The sequence below is a fragment of the Giraffa tippelskirchi genome, chromosome 9, assembly GCF_054371585.1.
Source record: "Giraffa tippelskirchi isolate mGirTip1 chromosome 9, T2T-mGirTip1v1.2.pri, whole genome shotgun sequence".
Classification (NCBI taxonomy): Eukaryota; Metazoa; Chordata; class Mammalia; order Artiodactyla; family Giraffidae; genus Giraffa; species Giraffa tippelskirchi.
Genome location: NC_137283.1, coordinates 53,614,645 through 53,636,175, shown reverse-complemented (window position 1 = coordinate 53,636,175; position 21,531 = coordinate 53,614,645). Strand labels below are relative to the sequence as shown.

Below are 21,531 nucleotides of genomic sequence, written 5' to 3'. Positions count from 1 at the left end.
TTTGTAAGACACCGTTTTCAGAACGTCTGTCTCTGAAAGACACCACCGTGAAACTGAAAAGGCAACCACAGGCCACAGGAAGACAGCCATGCTGTTCATAAAGAGGAGCTGTATCAAAATATACAAAGAACTCTGCCAGCTCAATAATAAAGAGACAAATAATCTGATTTTTTTTTTAACATGGGGAAAAGATTTGCACAGATATTTAACAGCAGAGGAAATGCAGTACTAATAAGAACCTGAAAAGCTGCTTAGCATCCTTAGTCTTCAGGGAAGTGCGAATCTAAACTACAAGGAGATAGCTGAAGAACACATGCAAAGATGCTCACCATCACTATTAGAGACACATGCACATCAAAACTACAGTGAAGTATCACCTCACACTGGTCAGAACAGCCACTGTCAAAAATGCTGCTACCGGAGAAGGTGTAGAGAAAAGGGACCCTCTGGTACTGCTGGTGGCAACGCAAACTGGCGCCACCACTAGAGAGAACAGTATGGACGTTCCTTAGGAAACTACACACTGAGTTACCGTATGATCCAGCAGTCCCACTCCTGGGCATATATACCCTGAGAGGACCATACTTCCAAAAGATACACATACCCCCGACATTCACTGCAGCACTACTTACAATCGCCAGGACATGGAGGCAACTTAAATATTTGTCTATCAACAGATGAATGGATAAAGAAGACGTGGAACTTAAAGACAGTGGGGTATTACTCAGTCATGAAAGGGGAATGCAACTGGAGCATTCGTAGTGACAAGAATGAACCTAGAGTCTGTCATACGGAGTGAAATGAGTCAGAGAAAAACACAGATTAAGGCATCCGTATGGAATCTTCCCAGGTGGCACACTGGTGAGTAACCCACGTGCCAATCCACGAGATGGCAGGAGACGTGGGTTTGATCCCTAGGTCAGGAAGATCCCTGAGAGTAGGAAGCGGCTACCCACTCTAGTGACAATTCCATGGACAGAGGAAGCTGGCAGGCTGCAGTCCACGGGGTTGTAAAGCGTCGGACATCCCTGCATGCACACACACACGGAATCTAGAAAAATGGTATGAATCTATTTGGAGGGCAGTGAAAGAGACACAGATGTAGGGAACAGACTTGTGGACACCATGGGGGTGGGACAGATTGAGAGAGCGGCACGGACGTGTATCCACGACCATGTGTAAAATGGAGAGCTGTGGACAGCTGCTGTACAGCGCAGGGAGCTCAGCTCAGGGCTCCGTGATGACTAGAGGGCTGGGAGGGAGGGAGGCTGGAGAGGAAGGGGACATGTGTATACATAAGGCTGATTCACTTTGTTGTACAGCAGAAATGAACACAACACTGTAAAGCAATTATTATCCAATTTAAAAACTAAATATAGAAACTTATGATCCAACAATCCAGCTCCTGGGCTGGAGAAAACTGTAATTCAAAAAGACACCCACACCCCAGTGTTCACAGCAGCATTATTTACAATAGCCAAGACATGGAAGCAACCTAAATGTCCACTGATTGAGCAATGTGTAAAGAAGATAACGGTACATATATGTGATGGAATATTAGTCATAAAAAATGAAATAATGCCATTTACAGCAACATGAATGGACCTGGAGATTGTCATACTGAGTGAAGTCAGTCAGAGAAAGACGGATACCACATCACCTATTAAAATATGTGGAATCTAAAGAAAACGGTACAGATGAACTTATAAAACAGAAGTAAGAGTCACGAGTGACTTTCACAAGTAAGTATAAAACAAACTCGAAGTTATCAGAGGGGAACGGGCGTGGGAAGGGTAAATTCAGAGATTAGGACTGACACAGGGAGCTCTGCTCAATCTTCTGTGGTGGTCTCTATGGGGAAGGCATCTAAAAAGTGTGGGTATATGTATAAGTGATTTACAGCACTGTGCCCCTGAAACTAATACGACAATGTAAATCAACCACATTCCAGTAAACATCTTTTAAGAAACGAAACAATAAGCCACGAAGAGACAGCACCCCCCACCTTCTGGAATGGCCAAGGTGAAAACCTGTGGCTGGCAACACCGAAGGTTGGTGAGAAGCGAGGAGCGGCCGGAGCTCAGCTGGCGCTGCTGGTGGGGCTGGAAGGGGCACGGCCGCTCCGGGGGGAGCCTGGAGACTTAGGAAGCCCACACGCACACCTCAGCTGTGCCCCGCGACTCCCCTCCCGTTTACCCCAAAGGAACACAGACAGGGGCTTGCAAAAGGATTGTGCAAGAAGGTTCACGGCGGGCTTGGTTCCTAGTAGGCGCAGGCTAGACCCGACCCAGCGAGAGGCATCAAGAGGCAAACAGGGACACCATACCGCGGACGCTGCCCACCATCGAAGGGACCGGCCTCCGAGGCACTGAGCCGCGTGCACACATCTCAGGATTGCTCTGCTGAGTCAAGGGAGCCTCCGGACACAAAACTGCACACTCCATAAATCCACTCACAGGAAATTCTGGAAAGGGCAAGGCTAATCTGTGGCGACAGAAAGTAGATCATTTGCCACACTCAACCAAACTATACACTTGAAATAGGTGTGTTTTATTACATGTAAACTGCAGTGTAATAAAAGTGATTTAAAAAAAAAAAAAAGCTACACAGACCATTTCTCATCACTCACATTGGCAAAACCCCCAAAGCTTGACAGTGTGAGTAGTGCGGGAAGACAGTGCTGGCCTGCACCACTGCTAGGACTGGAGCCCGCAGACCGCAGATGAAACGCAGCAATATTAACAGAATGATAAACGAAATTAAAGTAGATGGCTACCTCTTAGGCATGGGTGGAATGAACGTGAGGCTGCTTTGAACATATCTTTTCACTTTAGAATCAAGTACATGTTTTGCATATTTAAAAAACCAAAAAGAAAAATAACTGAAAGCACAGGCAGAAAACCAAGAGACACGGGTTTGATCCCTGGGTGGGGAAGATCCCCTGGAGGAGGAAATGGCAACCCACCCCAGTATTCTTGCCTGGGAAATCCCATGGACAGAGAAGCCTGGCAGACTACCGTCCGTGGGATCGCAGAGTCGGACATGACTGAGCACACACGCATGTAAGGTGGGCTAAGGAGCTGAACAGTTTCTCCAAAACAGACAAATGGCCAAGAAGCACATGAAAAGACACTTGATCATCACTAGGCTTCGGGACCACACAAAGCAAAACCAGCAAAACCTCAAGGACACACACTCTGCACCCATTAGGATGGCTTTAATCAAAAAGCCAGGCAGTAACCAGTGTAGGCGAAGGTTTGGGGAAACTGGGACGCTCGTGAACGTTGCCACTGGCCACGTAAGACGGCAAGGCTTGTTTGGAAAGCAGTCTGGCAGCTCGTCAAACAGTTCAAAGGCAGAGTTCCCAAATCACCCAGAAACTCTGCTCCTGGGTGTATACCCAAGAGAAATGAAAGTCCACAAACACTAGCACATGAATGTTCACAGCACTATTCATAACAGTAAAAAAAAAAAAAAAAAAGGAAACCACCCCAATGTCCACCGAGTGATGAGTGGAAAACTCTGTGGTGCGGTATTATGTGGCCAAACGCCTGCCTACACTCCATCTTCTTGAGCGCCTGAGGATGTTGGTGTGACTGTCCCCTTCCACACGGAGGCCCCTCAAGTGCAGAGAGACTTCTGTAACCTGTCATGGAGGCTGAGCCAGTAAGGGGGAGAGTGGAGGCTCTTCCTGCTTTATCTCACCATGTCCTTACTGCTGAGTGAAATTCCCTCTACAGAAAGGGACGGAAGCGTGTGCCTGGACTTACATCCGGTTAGGCGGGCACGCAGGGAGAAACCCCATGGCCGATGGCACTCACAGGAAGCACGGCCAGCCCAGGGCAGAGGAAAGGCCAGGCCGCAGCCTTGGCTCCCAGGGCTCCCCGCTTTGTCCCCCAACCCTGTTCAGAAGGCTGCGCCTGCGTTCTGGCCCCCCTGGGAGAGGACTGGCTGCAGCCTGTGCTCTGGCCGCCTGGGGGCCTGGGCGGTCTCTGACCGGGGCAGGGGGCTCGTCCTGTCCCCTAGCTGTCGCCCTGCAGCAGGGACACCCCGCCCAGAGGAGGTGCCGCTGCCTGCAGGCCAGTGGAGGGGTGTGGGCGGGAGGGGGGCACTCAATATGAGGAAGGGGAGCCGCCCAACCATCAGGGCGCCTGAGCGCTGGACCACACGCACCAGAGGGCTCCAGGTCTCCCTTTCCACTCTCCCGGAGACATGGGTGCATTTCAAGGGGCCGTTTGTCACGCGGTTTCAAACTTGTGTCCCATTTCTGGACCACACTGCCTGGAGCCTACCACGGACTAAGGTTTTTCTTTGGTAAACACTGTAATTATCCCGTAAATGGCACAATTATATTTGTGCGTGTGTTAAAAGTGTTCATTTGTTCAATGTAAACATTTAAAATACGCCACAGTATTTGAAACCCAGTTTTAGCGTTTCTATTTTTTTGAAGATTAAAAATAAAAACCTGCCGCTCTCTCTGAGCAGCCCTGCTCCCCACACCCCCTGGCTGGCACCCTTGGAGGCGCGAGTTTTCCCACTGGGAAGATGGGGGGTTTTGGGGGTGGCGAGGGGGTCACTGGACCGCGCTTCCTCAGCAGGGCCTGAGCCAGGGTTCCGTCCACTTGGAAGAAGGAAGGTCCCATCGTGGTTCCACGTGGCTCATACTAACAGCTATTCATTCATTCATTCCCTTGCGAACGCTGACTCAGAAGCACTTACTAGGTGGTGCTCCACGAGATGGGAGGAGGGCAGGGGGTCCCTTCGTTTTCTGCCTGTCCAGGTGGTCAGGACTTCTCTCATGAGACCTGTGAAAACTGGGGGCCTGGGGGGTCAGGGAGCCCAGGGGATCACTGGGACCAGGGTTCCCTGTTCACCAGCCTCAGCATCCCCCATTCTCAATTCTCAGCGTTTGAGTTTGTGTCTCTGCCTGACTCCCCAGAGGAGTGGGAGCTCCTGAGGGTGGGGCCCGGTCTGTGGGACCCCTGTGCTCCCAGCCCTGGTAGAGGGCCTGGCCCGATATGTAGCTTCTGAATGAACAAGATTCAGAACCATCTGCTCCGGGAACAGAACCACTCTTCCACAGTGGAGAAAAGAAAGGGGAATTTGGGGTGTGAACAGAACACCCAAGGATCAAGCAGTAAAGAAAGGGTCCGTCAAGCCTCCTACACGGTTGGTAGGAATGTAAGTTGATGTGGCCACTTAGGAGAATAGTATGGAGGTTCCTTAAAAAAAAAAAAAAAGCAGAGATAGAGCTACCCTATGGCCCTGCAATCCCACTCCTGGGCATATACCTGGAGAAAAACACGGTCCAAAAGGATACAGGCACCGGTATGTTCACAGCGGCACTGTTTACAATAGCCAAGACATGGAAGCAGCCTAAATGTCCACTGACAGAGGAGTGGATAAAGAAGATGTACATGCATACAATGAAATATTGCTCAGCAATTAAAAACAATGAAATAATGCCACTTGCAGCAACATGGATGGACCTAGAGATTGTCATGCTGAGTGAAGTCAGACAGAAAAGGAGAGATACCATATGACATCCCTTAAACGTAAAATCTAAAAAGAAATGACACAAATGAATTTATCTACTAAACAGAAACACACTCACAGAGGACAAACTTATGGCTGCCAGCGGGGAGGACTGGAGGGAAGGGATAGTTAGGGAGTTTGGGATGGACATGTAGACGTGGCTATATTTAAAATGGATAACCAGCCAGGACCTGCTGTGTAGCACAGGGAACTCTGCTCAATGGGGGAGGATGGATACATGTATGTATATGTCTTGCTGAGTCACTCTGCTATGCACCTGAAATTATCACAACCTTGTTAATCAGCTATGCGCCAATGTAAGTTCTTTTTTTAGTCCCTCAGTCCACGTGCTTTGCTGGGCATCCTGGCAGGTCAAGCCCTTGGCTTCCAGGCCCACAGGACAGCAGGGCAGGGCTGTGGGCACCTCCTGTCGGGTAGGTGGGCAGTGGAGCCAGCCACCTTTGAGTCCAGACCATGGACGCCTCATCCTCCTCCCTGGGAGCCCTGGCGGGTCCCACGCCAGGCCCTGGGGGTGCGGAGTGGTGGGCAGCTCTTGCTTCTGGACTCCCAGAGGCCGGAAGTGGGCTCAGTTCTGGCCGGGAGATGAAGCAGTTCACACCTCATGGGTGGCCTCACGGGCTAACCTGTCTGTCCGGGGGTGGGGAGGGAGGCGGGAGGGGCCACCGGGTAGAGGCTCAGGCAGGTACCCGGTTTCCAGCCCGCGCTCCGGTCACCAAGGGATAACCCTGCCCTCTCTTTCACAGCCCAGACGCTGAGCCCACAGTGCGCACACGCAGTGTCCCCGGGTGCACCCTGGGGTCCAGAAGCTGAAGACCCTTCCGCCCCTCAGACGGGCGACTAGGAGGGAACCGCTTGGGCTGCTGGTAGAGCAGACGACGTCCTCGGGGACGACAGATGGGAGAGAGAGGGCTGCGGGTCTGGCGGGAGGCCGGGGCGGAGTGGGAGGACGCCCGCAGGGGAGCCCATGCCCGCATGGGACCGCCAGGCCTGCGCTGTTGCCGGCAGTCCCAGCCCCTTGCCCACCTCCGTCCACCTGCCTGTCCCCCTCCTTCAGGCGAGAGGAAATGACCCCGCAGGCCCCCTCCTCGGGGCTGTGCACGGCCCCCGGGGCACCCCACCCTGCTGCCTCCCCTTCTGAAAGACACCCGCCTGCCACTCTAGCCTCGGGCCCCAAACACTCAAACCTCTGGCCTCCGCTAGGCGCCAGATGTGGGGGAGGAATTAAGGTCCGACCCTCTTCCTGGGGAACCCCGGCCCCAAACTCAGTCTCCCAGACAGGAGGCAGCCACAGGCTGGAGGAGGCGCGGCTAGAATTCGTGGAACTCAGGAGCGTCTGGGGCTAAACTTCTCACCAGCCTGCCCCTCTGCCATCCCCACGGGCTCCGCGTGCACTGCCCCAGGTTCCAAGAGCGAGACTAAGGTTTTACTAGAAAGAAACTGTGGTGGCCAAGGCAGCTGGTCGGATGCAAATAAGGACTTCACTGCATATACTGGCAGGCGATGGTCAAAGGCACAGATACTGTGTATAAAACAGATAACTAGTGAGAACCTGAGGGCTTCCCTGATAGCTCAGTTGGTAAAGAATCCGCCTGCAATGCAGGAGACCCAGGTTCCATTCCTGGGTTGGGAAGATCCCCCAGAGAAGGGATAGGCTACCCACTCCAGTATTCTTGGGCTTCCCTTGTGGCTCAGCTGGTAAAGAATCTGCCTGCAATGCGGGAGACCTGGGTTTAATCCCTGGGTCGGGAAGATCCACTGGAGAAGGGAAAGGCTACCCACTCCAGTCTTCTAGCCTGGAGAATTCCATGGACTATGTAGTCCATGGGGTCGCAAAGAGTTGGAAACGACTTGAGCCGACTTTCACTTTCAATGAGAATCGACTATACAGCTCAGGGAACTCTATTCCATACTGGGAAAGTGAAGTCACTCAGTTGTCTCCCACTCTGCGACCCCATGGACTGTAGTCTATCAGGCTCCTCTGTCCATGGGATTTTCCAGGCAAGAGTACTGGAGTGGGTTGCCATTTCCTTCTCCAGGAGATCTTCCTGATCCCTGTCTTCCGCACTGCAGGCAGACGCTTTACCGTCTGAGCCACCAGAGAAGCCCTATGCTGTGGGGTGAGCTAAATGGGAAGGAAATCCAAAAGAGTTGGCTGCAGTGGTGGCAGGAGGGGGGCAGCCTCTCCCTGGGGGACAACTCTGTCCGGCCGCAGCCCCCACAGCTGATCAAAGCCCACGGAGGGATGAGGCAGGGCTTGGGCACAAGCCTGGGCTGCAAGCCACCTTCGGGGGCCTCTGTCCCCCCCTCCCTCCCCCACCTTCACACAGATGTTCTGGGCTCCAGGTGACAAGAGGTGATGAAAATAGCCTTACACGCCAGAACGAAGATCCAGAGAAGCACCCTCGAGAGTGCTTGGGTCGCCTGGCTGATCCTCACCTCCCTGCTCCAGGTACCAAGAACACAGCTGACGTGGGACACAGACAAGGGGCAGGAGGCCCTGGAGGGGGGCTAGGGGCCCGTCATCTTAAAGGAGGCATGGGGGGAAGCGGAGAGAAGAGGCTGCTGGGGGTGGCACCCAGGCTGGAGGCGCAGACCTCAACGCTACCACCCGCTGTCAGCCCCCCAGGCTTGTGTCCACTTTCCTGGGGCTGCTCAGGCGTCCGGGGCAGAGGGATATGGGTGGGCGGGGAGAAGGTACAGCCCACGGTGGGTAGGGGGCTCAAGCCACCCCTTGGGCCAGAAAAGAGAAACTGCTGGCTGGGACTGCTGTTCTTGTCCTTCCCCCTCACCGCCCCCCCCAGGGAGGAGAGCATCCAGAGAGCCTGGTCAAGTACCGGAGGGAGGATCAGGCAGGTGTTAAACACGTTTTCGGGCAAGTTTTAATGATATGAGAAAATGATCAGAAATGTCTGAAATGAAAAGAGAAAATAACACTGTATGCTCAGTAGGAGAAAAAAAGAGCCAGAAGCAGAAAGCACATGAGGGGTGAAAATCACGGGTGTGAGTTTTGTTCTTGATTTGAGCATTTTAAAATAATATTATAAATTATTTATTATTATTAATTATAAATTATTATTTTTATATTATTATTATAATATTTATTATAATATATATATTTTATAATACTCAGGTAGCTCAAATGGTAAAGAGTTCACCTGCAACGTGGGAGAGCTGGGTTTGATCCCTGGGTTCGGAAGACCCCCCGGAGAAGGGCACGGCTACCCATTCCAATATTCTTGCCTGGAGAATCCCCATGGACAGAGGAGCCTGGCGGGCTACAGCCCATGGGGTCAGACATGACTGAGCGACTCACACTTTCACTTTATAATGCTGACCTGTGACCTCTGTGATCAGGAGAAAGTGTGGTGTAAAGAGGGGGGATCCTGACACCCCTTCTCCCCTGCCCGGTGTGTGGAGGTGAGGGCGTGGTTCTGGGCGCCAAGACTAGGGGCTGTTGCTCTCTTGTGATTTTCACTCCCAGGAAGTGCTGAGAAGTGAAGGGAGACAGTCTGGAAGATGGGGCTCCCTCCCTCCAGGCATGTCCTTAAATGATCACCAGCATCTATGAGCCCTGAGAGGGGTTTATGGCATAAAGATGGGGCATAGCTGAGCACTGTTGCGGGGGCCGGTGGGGTGCATGGATGAGGCCGGGTGAGGAGCAGCAGACTCGGGTTCCCAACCCCTCATCTAGAAGGATGCAGACTAAAATAGCCTGAGTGACTAACAGCAGGGTGTGGGCTCCCCGCTGCATTTGGGCAGGAGTGGGGACTTATTTTGGGGACGATGTGAAGGAAGGGGACATGTGGGGGAAAGTGGCCAGGCCCCAGGCTTGTTTGCTTTCTTCTTGGCTTCAAAACACATTTTTCAAATTAGGTGGTGAGAACACAGGGCGATTTCTGTGGCACCAACATACTTTCTTTCAAGATATGATTTATATGTTTGACCCACATTTTAAATGAAATGATTATTGAGATAAATGGCCGTGCTGGAGGCTGCAAAATGGTTTCCATTATGTAGTTCTTCTTTTCGGTGCCTCAGAAGACTTTCTGAAGAGTGCCCCATAAAAAGGCGGGCGCTTTGGCATTTCTGTTCTCTACCTCAAAGGGCTTTCTGGGTCAAACCCTGGAGAGGGGGAGGCGGGCAGGAGGTGAGCACGTGAGCTCAGAGCTCCAGCGTGAAGGGGATGCAGCATCTAAACAGATGCAGGAGAAGCGACTTGGTACCAAGAAGAGAATTTGGAAACTTTAAATATGCAAATGCAGGTGCCCTGGGCATCAGTAGAGGGCCAGATGCAACCCCTGCAGGAGTCTCCTGAGTGCTGGCCTCTAGGCCGGACAAGCAGAGGCCACGGGATGACAGAAGTGGACCCCCTGGACTCAGCACAAAAGTACAGGAACCTGAGTGTGGTCCGGAGATGAGGGTGGATCACAGCCGAGAAACACCCCTCCCTACATACACAGGTCGAACGACCTTCAACCAAGCTGCCAAAGTAATGGGGAAAGGAGAGTCTTTTCAACATATGGTGCTCAAACAAATTAGATCTCCACATGGAGAAAAATGAACCCTGAGCTTTATCCCAAATCACACATAGAAATGAATTTGAAATGAATCATGAACATATATGTAAAAGCAAAAGGCATCTTCTTTAATTAATGAGACATAGATATAGGCAAAGAATTCCTATGATACCGAAAGTATGGACCATAAAATAAAAAATAAACTGGATTTCATCAAAATTCAAAGCTTTTTCTCTTTTAAAGACAATGTTAAGGAAAGGAAGAGGCAAGCCAAAGATACTGAGAAAAACACGTGCAATGCAGATAGATAGGTGACAAAGGACCTCTGTCCAGAAACTATAAGGAACTCTTATGACTCAATCATAGGAAGATAAATTACCCAGTGGAAACGTGGTCAAAAGATTTGGCTCTTTCTCTTTTAAAGACAATGCTAAGGAAATGAAGAGGCAAGCCAAAGATACTGAGAAAACATGTGCAATGCAGACAGATAAGTGACAAAGGACCTCTGTCCAGAAACTATAAAGAACTCTTACGACTCAATCATAGGAAGATAAATTACCCAGTGGAAACGTGGTCAAAAGATCTGAGAGAAGTGTCACGAAAGAAGACAGACAGCGATTAAATACATGAGAAGATGGTCAACATCCACTGTCATCAGAAAACTGAAATAAAACCCATGTACCCCCCAAATGGCCAAAATTAAGGAAGGCCAGCTCTCAGAGTTGAGAACAACAGAATTCTCATGCTTTGCTGATGGAAGAGACGGCACACACCTTTGATACACAGTTCAACAGCTTCTTAAAAATTACATATGTGCCCCACAAGACAGAACTAAATTCAGATATCAGTTAAACTCCTGTATACTGACAAAAACTTAATATGAACTTATAATGATAACCCAGCAATTCCAGTCTCAGGTAATCACTCAGACGAATGGAAACACATGTCCACACGGAGACCTGTTTAACAATCACACATCGGAGCTTTATTTTTAATAGTCTCAAACTGGAAACAAATACTCATCGATAGATAAGTGAATAAACAATTATGATATAAAATGAGATACTCTTCAGCAATTAAAAAAAGACAAACTACTAACCCATGCAATGAAATGGAAGAATCTCAAAAATTTACTGAACAGAAGAAGCTACACAAAAGAGTATTCAATATATGATTCCAAAACACGATCCTAAAATTTGTATGGAACCACAAAAGGCCCCAGATAGCCAAAGCAATCTTGAGGAAGAAGAACAGAGCTGGGAACTATCACACTCCCTGATTTCAAACTACACTACAAACTACAGTAATTAAACCCGTACGGTACTGGCATCAACACAGACACACAGGCCAATGGAGCAGAATAGAGAGCTCAGAAATAAGCCCCTGTGTTTATGGTCAATTATTACTTGACAAAGGAGCCAAGAATACGTGACAGGGAAAGGATAGTCTCTTCAGTTAATGGCATTAGGAAAACCAGTACACCACATGCAGAAAATGAGACTGGATCCTTATCTTATACCACTCACAAAAATTGACTCAAAAGGGATTAAAAACTTACACATAAGATATGATACTAAAACCCTGATGTGGAAGAAACTCCTTGACGTTGGTCTTGGCAATGGTCCTTTTTATATGATACCAAAAGCACAAGTAATGAAAGCAAAAATGAACAAGTGGACTACATCAAGCTAAAAAGATTTTGCACAGCTGAAGAAACTATGAAATAAAAGGCAGTGTACAGAATGGGAGAAAAAGCGTTAGTTACTCGTTCGTGTCCAACTCTTTGTGACCCCATGGGCTGAAGCCCACCAGGCTCCTCTGTCCAAGGAATTCTCCAGGCAAGAATATTAGAGTGTGTTACCATTTCCTTCTTCAGGGGATCTTCCTGACCCAGAGATCGAACCTGGGTCTCCTTCACTGCAGGCAGATTCTTTACTGTCTGAGCCACCAGGGAAGCCCAAGAATGGAAGAAAATACTTGCAAATCCTATATGAGATAAGAGGTTAATATCCAAAATATACAAGGAACTCACACAACTCAGTAGCAACCACTACCACCACCACAAAACTAAACAATAATCTAAGCAATCTGATTGAAAAATGAGCAGAGGAACTAAACAGACATTTGTCCAAAGACATGCAGACGGCCAACAGGTACATGAAAAGATGCTTAACATCACTAGTCATCAGGGAAATGCAAATCAAAACCACAATGAGGTATTACCTCATACCTGTTAAAATGGCTAGCATCAAAGAGACAAGTAACCAATGTTGGTGAGGATGTGGAAAAAAGGGAATCTTTGTACACTGTTGGTGGGAATACAGATTGGTTCAGTTTAGTATGGAAAACAGTATGATAGTTCCTCCAAAAAAAAAGAAGAGAACTACTTTCTGATTCACTGATTCCACTCCTGGGTGTCTATCCAAAGGAAATGAAAATAGGATATCAAAAAGATACATGCAATCTCATGTTTATTGCAGTGTTATGCACAACAGCCAAGATACGAAAACAACCTATGTGTCTGTCAACAGATGAACAGATAAAGAAGACATACACACAGTGGAATACTAGTCAGCCAAGAGAAAGAAGGAAAGCCTGCCATTTTCAACAAGGATGGACCCAGAGGCACTGTGCTAAGTGATGTAGGTCACACGGAGAAAGACAAACACTGTATGATATCCTATAGGTGGAATCTGAAAAAGTCAAACTTGTAAGAACAGAGAATGGGGTGATGGTTACCAGAGGCTGAGGGGTTGGAGCAACTGGGGAGATGGTGTTTAAGGGTACAAACTTGTACCTAGTTGATAAACAGGTCCTGAAGAGTTAGGGCACAGCATAGTCATGATACAAAATGGTAGTGTTACGAACTTTGAAGTTGCTAAGAGACTAGATCATAATTGTTCTCAACATAAACAAATGAAAATTATGGGACATGATGAGGGGGGAGGTTTAGCTAACACTAACATTGTAAAAATACATAAAATCAACGCGTTGTACACAAACTTATACAATGTTTCATGTCGATTATATCTCAGTAAAAATAAATTTTAAAAAACAAAACAAAAAATGTGGTTGCATTTATATGGAATCTTGGGAAATACAAATGGAATCTGTCATGACTGACAGAAATCAGACCCTTGACTGCCTGGGGGTGGGTGGTATAGGATTTCAGTGTTAAGGGCCCTGAGGAAATCTTTACCTTTTGGGGTGATTAGACATTGTCCATATTTTGATTGTGGTGGTAGTTACACATGTGTAAGTCTATCAAAAATCATAGGGAAGTATACTTTTACATACATTTCACTGTGTAAATTCAACCTCAATACATTTGATATTTTAAAATTCGGCAAAAAAAGCTAAAAGGTGGGATGTTCACAGAATATAAATATATGCTGTGCTGTGCTTAGTCATTCAGTCATGTCTGACTCTGCAATCCCATGGACTGTAGCCCACCAGGCTCCTCTGTCCATAGCATTCTCCAGGCAAGAATGCTGGAGTGGGTTGCCATGCCCTCCTCCAGGGAATCTTCCCGACCCAGGGACTGAACCCAGGTCTCCCGCATTGCAGGCAGATTCTTTACCATCTGAGTCACCAGGAAAGCCCAATGTTTATAATAATTGCCAAGATATACAATTTTAGAGGAATACTGTGGCTTTTCCAAAATGGGCAAGAAGGTAGAGGGTGGGCAGTCCCCAAGGGGGGCCCCCTTCCACCTTTTCGGCACCCAGACTGTCTCCCAACCGCCTGACCCAGAGAGTAATTTTCCAGCCACTCTGAGTGTAATAGAATCATTTCAGTCTAGTGTCCCTGCTTCCACAGCTGGTTGGCAGCCCTTGTCTTAGCCTGGCTAGGATTTCCCCTTTAGTCACCAATCAACACCCCGCATGTTAGCCCGGGGCTAAAGAGCCCGGCCTCTGACGCCAGACTTCCGGGATCACATCCCACTTACTAGCTGGGTAACCTTGGGCAATTTACCTAATCTCTCTGTGACTGTTTTCTCATCTGGAAAACAGAAATAGCAGAAATAGCATCTTCTTCATAGGGCTGTGTGACAAAGAATTTAAAGTGCTCAGAACAGTACTCAACATCAGGTAACTTGGTATGTGCTGTTATTTGTCTGAAATTATTGGGAACACAAATTAACAACCTGAAAAAAAAAAAAAATCCCTGTTCACATCATGAGCGTTTCTTGGTCAGCTCTTAGAAGTTGAGAGTAATTGATCTCATAGAAGAGTCTAATTAAAGCTTTTCCTGCTGAAAATGCCTCACAGTTGCTTCCTCCTGAGATGTCACTCCTTCACCTGCTCACCCATAAGAATGATGAGTTAGATGTAACTCTACAGAGTTAGAGTGAGAGCGCTGTGAGCTTCCTACTGTGTTTGAGGCTCAGGTGCATAGTTATCCTCGCAAGAGCTCTCAAGGGTAACAAACTACGGGAGGACAGCACTCACCCAGGACCTGGCGTCAAGCGGGCCCTTAAGGAACGTTCCATCAATCTGAGTCCAACTGGGCTGAGGCCATGGGAGCACGAGCCCTTTTGGCTCCTGGCTGAAGATTTCCTAATAGACACGGGATTTATGTTAACACCTCTTTCATTGCTGCATTCAGATCCTTGAGGGAGAATGGGGCCTGAGACTCAGAAATCAGGAAAGAAACTGATGCTCTCCATGGAGGAAGTATGTATGGATGTTGAGAGCTGGACCATAAAGAAGGATGAGCGCCAAAGAATGGATACTTTCGAACTCTGGGGCTGGAGAAGACTCCTGAGAGTCCCTTGAACTGCAAGGAGATCCAACCAGTCAATCCTAAAGGAAATCAACCCTGAATATTCACTGGAAGGACTGATGCTGAAGCTGAAGCTCCAATACTTTGGCCACTTGATGTGAAGAGCTGACTCATTGGCAAAGACCCTGATGCTGGGAAAAGACTGAAGGTGGGAGGAGAAGGGGACGACAGAGGATGAGATGGTTGGATGGCATCACTGACTCGATGATGCTTAAGTTGAACAAAATCTGGGAGATGGTGAAGGACAGGGAAGCCTGGTGTGCTGCAGTCTATGGGGTCGCAGAGAGTCAGGCATGACTTAGCGACTGAACAACGACGACAATAACAATCCATCCATCCACTCATCCATTCTACAAACATGGAATACCCTCCATGTCCCGGGCCCTCTGCTGGGCTCTCCCCACCCTCGGGAGGCCTCCGTGTGTGTGACACTCCCACTCTAGTGGAGGCGACGGGACACCGAGACACGACTGGAAATAAGAAAACAGCTCCAAGACACACGAGTGCCACGAAGGCGCAGTAAGTAAACATGGAGTGAGAGGCCGAGCAGCAGAGGAGCACTTGCCGTAGACAGGGATTCTCAGGAGGCCCTGCGAGGCAACGTTTAAGCTGAGATCTGAGAATCGGGAAGGTGCCGGCCCACGGGGTGGAGGGAAGGGGGCTCTGGGTGGCGGGAACGGCAGGTGCCGAGATCTGAAGGCGTGTGTGCTCCAGGGACTGACGGCGGAGCAGGGTGGGAGGAGCTCAATGCCGAGGCTCCATGAGGACAGGGGTCCATGGTGAGGAGTCCGGCTCTGCTCTAAGCCAGTGAACGTAAGTGGGAAGCAGCATGATCACACAGGGTGCCAGGAGAAGCAGAGAGCAAGGTACGTATCTGAGGTCTCGTCTGGAGAGAGACCCAGCATGCTGATCATGAGTATCTAAAATCGGAGTCCTAAAATGTCAGAGCTGTCTCACACGCGTCAGGTCCCCCTAGCCTTGCCTCCAGTCACGGGAGGGAGAACAAGGCCTCACCGAGGTCACAGGCGGAGCGGGGCATGGAGCCCCAGACTACCAGGGTGGTCCTGGGTCTAGCCGCAGGCCTGGTCCACGCTGGAGGGAGGAGAGGTGAGGGGTGCGCCTTCCCGGATGCCCCCCGCCAAGTGCACTCACACAAATGTTTACCCTGAGAACGAGGGTGGCGACCTCCGCGGCACGAACACCCTCCCCGGGTGCCCTGAGACTCTGCACCTCCTGTGGAATGGGGGTCTGGCTTCCTGCCCCTGCAGCTCCAGGGCGGTCCTGGGAGGCACAGCCCTGCCCTGAAGCCCAGGCTCCGTGGCCAGGACGGAACTCCTGTGCTGAGGGTCACTGCTGCTGGGGCAGGGTGTGGGCGTGGTGGGTCCCCCCCCTGCCCCCGACCCTGCAGTCTCGGGCCGCAGGCTGCCCGGTTCCCCGAGGTCTACAGGTCTACGAGGAGATGGCTCTGGTTGCTAACAGTCGTCCATAAAGACATTTCTCTCACCACCTGACTTTCCCTGATGAGTTACTTCCATCTCACCAGAAAGTGCTCAGTTCCCCTTCGGTCGTGTGCGCCTGGCCCCTGGGATCAGTCCCTCCAACCCCCATCCCCCACCCCGAACCCGGGACCGGCTCTGAGAGGCCCGGACACACCGGGCCGGGTGGACCTGCTCAGAGGAGGGGTCTCCCTGCCCCAGCGGCCAGTTTGGGCCCGTCTGGGCAGCAAGCCTGACCCGTTTTGGCGGGTGGGGGGTTGGGGAGCTCGATGCCTCCCACACAGAACCACCTATTCTCTGCGGAGGAGGATAAGCTTTGGGCTCATTTTCTTCTGGTGGGATCGGAAGAGGCTTTTTAAGTAGGACAGATGCATTTCAGCCTGAAAGCGAGGGAGCGAGGCGGGCAGGAGCCCTGGTCTGGGGTGGGATGGTGATGGTTCTGAGCTGCTCTAGACTCTAGAAGGCCCAGGAAGGCCAGCTTGAGAACGGCCACACGGCTCGCCCGGAGTCGGAACGAACAGCGCTTCATTCCAGGCCCCCCATGTCTGTGCCAAAGACCGAAAACCGACAGGGCTGGGCCTTCCACAGGGGGAGTCTGCGGGCCTTGGATGCTAGAGCCGGCTGAGGAGCTGGGTCCTCACACTGGGTGAACAGCTGTCCCCTCATCCGTGGGCCCGAGGGCCCCGCGGGGGGCCGTCCCATTGCCACCTCCCCCAGCCTGTCCGGGGGCCTGGGAGAACCTCTCCTCCCCGCACGCTCACCCCTCCACCAGCTCTGGGAGGGCCGGGGTGGGAGAGGGTTAGGGTGACGGAAGTTGGGGCTGCACCTTAGAGTACTGTGCGAGGTGCCTCTGGGGACAGGGAGACGGCTGAGAGGGCCCAGCCCCTTCCCCAGTCTCTAGTCTGGCCAGGAGGGTAAGGTGCGGCAGGCGGGCCATCGGACAGGCGGTCCAGGGCAGCGGCCTGAGCTGAGGGGCAGCGGGCTGGGCACTCCGCTAAGGCTCTGCACTGGATGGTACCGATCTAAGCCCTGAAGGATGGAACATTTCGGAAGGCAGGCCAGGATGACCTTAAGGGAGAAGTCAAAAGGCCCTTTACGGAAGGCTTCCTGGAAGAGGTGATTCACAAGTGAAGGCGGGGGCGGGGTGTTAACTGTGTTAACTGGAAGCATGGCTCGGGGGTGAGGAGTTGGGGGGGCAAGGAAGGGAGGCCAGCAGTGGGGCTCCTGAAGGAAGGGGGTGCGGGGAGGCAAGGAGGGCTTCTGAGTGAGGCTCGAGGCTAGAGAAGCTTCTGGGCGGCCCGTGGGTGAAGGTCCGCTGAGCTGGGCCGCCCTTCTGCGGCTGGGCCTCTCTGAAGGCCCCGGGGTGGCCAAGGATGCAGCGGCGGGCAGTGACCGGGACCTGTCCCCAGGTGCTCAGCAGGCCCAGGGGCCGGGCCCCGGGGAGGGCAGCTGCCTCCCCGCGGGCTGGGGGCCTGCCGCTCTGGAGAGGTGACGAGCTCCTGGGCACACTGGGTCACTCGGGGCGTGACCACACGGCCTGCGAAGGGAGCGTGCGGGACACAGAGGCCAGTCCCTGCTGGGCAGCACGTTGCTGTGGGCATGAAGGGCGCCATTCAGGAGGGCCCCCGACCAGTTGCTGGGCTCCAGGAGGTGCCTCCTCCTCCGTGAGGGTGTCCCAGACTCAGGGCAGCACAGGGCCTGCCGTGAGCAGAGGACACGGGCAGAGGCGGGGCCTCTGTGCCAAGACAAACAGCGTCCGAGGCGACAGGGACCATGCCTTTCTTTACCTTGGCAGCGGCCTGCCCTCACCTAAATATAGATGCTTGTGTGGAGACTGCGCGGGCGCCGGCCCGGCCCGACTCCCAGCAGAAGGGCTCGGGCGTCCAGGCTCAAGAGGCTTTTCACGGAGGGTTGCCGGAATCTCAAGTTCCTTCCTTCTGCGGCCTGACCACCCTCAGAGGCGGGGGAAGCCGAGAGCCCACCTGCCTGCTGGCCATGCCGATAGGCTGGAGGAGACGGGGGCCTGGGGTCCCCTCCCACCCTGCGGCCCCCCTGCTCCAGGCTCCCCTCTGGTCCGTCAGTACTTTTCCAGCCCTGTCGGCTCCACGAGATGATTCCCGATCTTTCTTTGGCGGCTGCGCATTTCTGATGGTGGGAAATCTGGGCCTTGAGACGTGCTCCAAGTTTTTTCTAATTGGCTGTAACTTGAAAGAGCTTAGAGGTTGAAGAAAGAAAAAGAAAGAGTGGTTCTTTCCCCTCATTTTTTTTTTTTTTAAACCCACTTTGTAAACCGTGTTCCGAGTTTTCCAGCCTCTTCCATTTCTCTCTTCTCTCTTCCTCGGCCCAGTGACGAACAGGCGCTATTGTTCAGAAAGCTGTGTTTTGCTTAGCGGAGAAGCAAGACAATGGTGGCAGAGGGAAGGAACATCTTCAAAGAGTCAGCTCCCCTGTGTATTCCCTCCTGTGTCGCCCCTCTTCTCAGAAAGTAGTTTGTGTGGTGACGGTGTTCAGTCATTTTAGAGAAGTTTCTGCCTCACTGTGTGTGTGCAGTGGCTACTATTACAGATTGGGGTTTTTTCCTCTGTGGTCCCAAACTACCAGGAGAAGAAGGTAAATCTAAGTTCATTTTGGGAACAACATCAAACCAGCAGAAGAATAACAGAAAGCAAGCTCATGTGTGGGCCTAACTCCTTAAAAATCACACTTAAAAATCGCTTTATCTTTCTTAATAAATTATTGCAAGCTGGACTGGGGGAAGAAAAAATAAAAAAATAAAAAGCACTCCAGAGGAGGCTGACAATATAAATAACCGCAAGAGATCATTTTCTTCGTTTTTGTTGGCATGGGTCTTGCTGGGTTTAAATGAACACGCACGGCAATGAGAGGTGCTGAGGATGAGGGCTGCAGGGGCGGGGATCGGCTCAGCTGGGTCCAGCCCTGCCTTCCTTGTCCTTGCACGTGGCGCTGTGGGAGCTGAACTGCTCCCAGACCCAGGGGAGGCTAAGAGTCCAGGGACCCCAAGAGTCCAGGGACCCCAGGTGAAGGGCACGTTCCAAGCTCTGCCTGTCTTGGGCCCTTTCCTCCAGTCCTCTCCCGGCCTGGGGCCTGCGCCCCTCGTTCACCTGCATCCGGTACCGAGCTGGGTGTGCGAGCCAACACTGATATGGGGGGTGGGGACGGTGTGCAGACAAATAGGCTCACTCGGGCTCCTTGGAAGCCCTCTCACCCTACGCACAGAGAGGGCACATCTCCCTGCCTGCTGCCTGCCTGTCAGGCGCTGCTGACGGGGAGACGGTCATTAACCACAGGCGAGAAGCCTGTCCTTCATCACCAGCTCACGTCCTCCTTGTACCTCCGGCTCGAGCTTTGAGATGAGCCCCCTGTCCTCCTCCTCCTCTCTCTCGCCCCCCCTCCCCCACACCCCCTCACTTTGAACTTCCGGCGTATCCGCTGTAGATGACACGCTCCTTAAGACCAGTGTCTGCGGCACCAATACATCACAAACCAGGTGTAAATCAACCATCAGGCACAGTCAACGCTGCTGGATGAGGGAATATAAGAACAAGCCTGTCCTTAGCAGCAGATCAGCCAGATACACTCTTCTCACCACCCTGACTCTTAAGTACCCGGAGGGCAGGCGCCAGCCACCCCCACGGGCTCTGCGGCCCTCACGGCACCAGGCTTGGTGACGCACTGGTCATTTTCCTAAGTCTTCAGTGATCGCTTTCTATTACTGCTATTACTCTCTTGGCTGTGCTGCACGGCATGTGGGATCTCAGTTTTCGGCCCGGGGACTGAATCCGTGCCCCCTGCGTTGGAAGGGGAGCGTCTTAACCAGTGGACCACCACGGAAGTCCCAGGGATCCCTCTCTAAAGTGATGATTCTGAGGAAGATCAAATCATTAACTTTGATTAAACTTAATTTCGAGGACTGAATTAAAATGACATCAACAAAGAGATGGGGAATACCAGACCACCTTACCTTCTTCCTGCAAAACCTGTATGCAGGTCAAGAAGAAACACAACTGGACATGGGACAATGGATTGGTTCAAAATTGGTAAAGGAGTACGTCAAGGCTGTATATTGTCACCCTCCTTATTTAACTTATATGCAGAGTACATCATGCGAAATGCCGGGCTGGATGAAGCACAAGCTAGAATCAACTTTGCCAGGAGAAATATCAATAACCTCAGATATGCAGATGACACCACCCTTATGGCAGAAAGTGAAGAGGAACTAAAGAGCTTCTTGATGAAGTGAAAGAGGAGAGTGAAAAAGCTGGCTTAAAACTCAACATTCAAAAAACTAAGATCATGGCATCCAGTCCCATCACTTCATAGCAAATAGACAGGGAAACAATGGCAACAATGACAGATTTTATTTTCTTGGGCTCCAAAATCACTGTGAATGGTGGCTGCAGCCATGAAATTAAAAGATGCTTGCTCCTTGGAAGAAAAGCTATGACCCACCTAGACAGTGTATTAAAAAGCAGAGACATTACTTTCCCAACAAAGGTCCGTCTAGTCAAGGCTATAGTTTTTCCAGTAGTCATGTACAGATGTGAGAGCTGGACCATAAAGAAGGCTAAGTGCCAAAAAATTGATGCTTTCAAACTGTGGTGTTGGAAAAGACTCTTGAGAGTCCCTTGGACTGCAAGGAGATCAAACCAGTGATTTCTAAAAGAAGTCAACCCTGAATATTCATTGGAAGGACTGATGTTGAAGCTCCAATATGTTGGCCACATGATGAGAAAAGCCAACTGATTGGCAAAGACCCTGATTCTGGGAAAGAATGAAGGCAGGAGGAGAAGGGGGCAACAAAGGATGAGATGGTTGGATGGCATCACCAACTCAATGGGCATGAGTTCGAGCAAACTCCAGGAGAGAGTGAAGGACAGGGAAGCCTGGTGTGCTGCAGCCCATGGGGCTCCAAAGGGTCACACATGACTGAATGAATGAAGAACAAAAAAGTATGTGTTTGGCAAACAGCAAGCACTAGGTAAATGTTAGCGGCTGTTCTTACTATTAGACCACTTAAAACCATTTGCTAAAACTTCAAAATGCTTTGTTGTCAGGGTGGAGCTTCTTGAAAGCCAATGAACAGGCTTGCAGACCATCTCTTCGCTGGGCTCAAGCATGTTCACAAGTGAAGGAGCACTGTTGGTGGCTCCAGCAAA

The 21,531-nt window shown here is 50.9% G+C and overlaps 1 protein-coding gene across 22 annotated transcripts in view; it reads right to left on the bottom strand.

Annotated features, from left to right (window-relative positions):
* ATG7 (autophagy related 7) overlaps window positions 1-21,531 on the bottom strand; it is a 512,414-nt gene that overhangs the window by 39,098 nt on the left and 451,785 nt on the right. The window lies entirely within an intron of this gene.